Source organism: Penaeus monodon, chromosome 30 (assembly GCF_015228065.2).
Source record: "Penaeus monodon isolate SGIC_2016 chromosome 30, NSTDA_Pmon_1, whole genome shotgun sequence".
In the NCBI taxonomy this organism is placed as follows: Eukaryota; Metazoa; Arthropoda; class Malacostraca; order Decapoda; family Penaeidae; genus Penaeus; species Penaeus monodon.
Genome location: NC_051415.1, coordinates 11,183,925 through 11,185,235, shown reverse-complemented (window position 1 = coordinate 11,185,235; position 1,311 = coordinate 11,183,925). Strand labels below are relative to the sequence as shown.

Sequence of the window (1,311 nt, the reverse complement as noted above, 5' to 3'; positions counted from 1 at the left end):
ACTGGCAGATATTAATACACTCTTCCAGTAAGGATTTTCTGTAGCTGAATGTAATTAATCACAGCCCTTGCCAAATTTTTGTTGAAAGAACTTGATGAGTGTTATTAATAAATAAACATTATTGGCATAAAATAGGGTAAATGAAGTAGGGTTCTGTGATTTGATGAATAGTAATATGATATAGGTTTGATTGTATAGTCGAGATTTGAGAAACTTGACCTTTGATTAAAATTTCTTTGATTAATGAACCAAAACAACAGAGACCAATTTTCTATCATACTGATTTTATTTTCTGATTTTGATTATTAGAAGAAAATAAATTTGGTACAATAATATTTGTTTCCCGGTATTCCCATAGTTTACAAAAAATATTTGATAATGATTGCCAATAGGTCAAACAAAGTAGTTACTTTTGCATTTAAAAGTACTGATCTCATCATATTCTTAAGAGCTGGAAGAATAGGTTGACAGTAAAGATTTGTTTATAGTAAATGATTTAGTTTGAATTACAACCCACCCACATTTTTTTCTAGGTCTTCATGTAAAATTTTATTGGTCAGAAGAATATACACTTTCTATCTTATTGGTTTGTCAGAAATAGATATAAACTGGCTTATCCAGAAAAAAAAAATACTGTGAGGCTCTAGTAATAGCATTTGTTCAGTTAGGAATTTCAAGTTTAGGGAAACCTTATTAGCTTAGCAATGGGTGGGCCAGAATGAGCGATGATATGCCAGTGTTTCTCATATATTTTTGTCTTTATGGTATTGTTCATATGTGCCGAAGTTATTATATAACTTTGTGTCACTTTGTGAGTAGTGGCATGTAACTAGTAGAAGAGATGATGAATAAAAAAAGCTCAAAATAGGATATGAACATATTTCAGATTATTAATTCATAGGAATTGTTGTAGTTGTAGAGATAGTACTCACTGTGATGCAAATAACTATGGGAAGAGGGTGTACTCTGCTGGCTTCAGATATATTTATGTACGTTATTTTCTCTTTACTGTGATTCATATCACTTAATAACTTATAAATCAGTATGGTAATGAGGTCCTAATCTGTATTAAGCATACTTGCTATCAGATCTTTTATATATTTGATGTAGAGGAATCTTAGTTTTAGTGATGTAGTAAGTATGTACACTGAAGGTCAGTGTAGAAGAATTGCCAACAGATACAAGAATGCTAAAATAAGCTCAGTGTGAGTGAGGAAATGCATTGAGTAAATGAATAAGTGAGAAATTAAAGAAAAATGTGTGAGAGGAAAAGAGAATAATGTATATTTTTTGTGTGTATCACAGATCTTA

General features: G+C 30.4%; 1 protein-coding gene across 1 annotated transcript in view; it reads left to right on the top strand.

Moving 5' to 3' along the window:
• Nucleotides 1-1,311, top strand: part of LOC119592519 (adenylate cyclase type 1-like) — a gene marked incomplete in the record, with an annotated part of 97,990 nt that overhangs the window by 80,757 nt on the left and 15,922 nt on the right.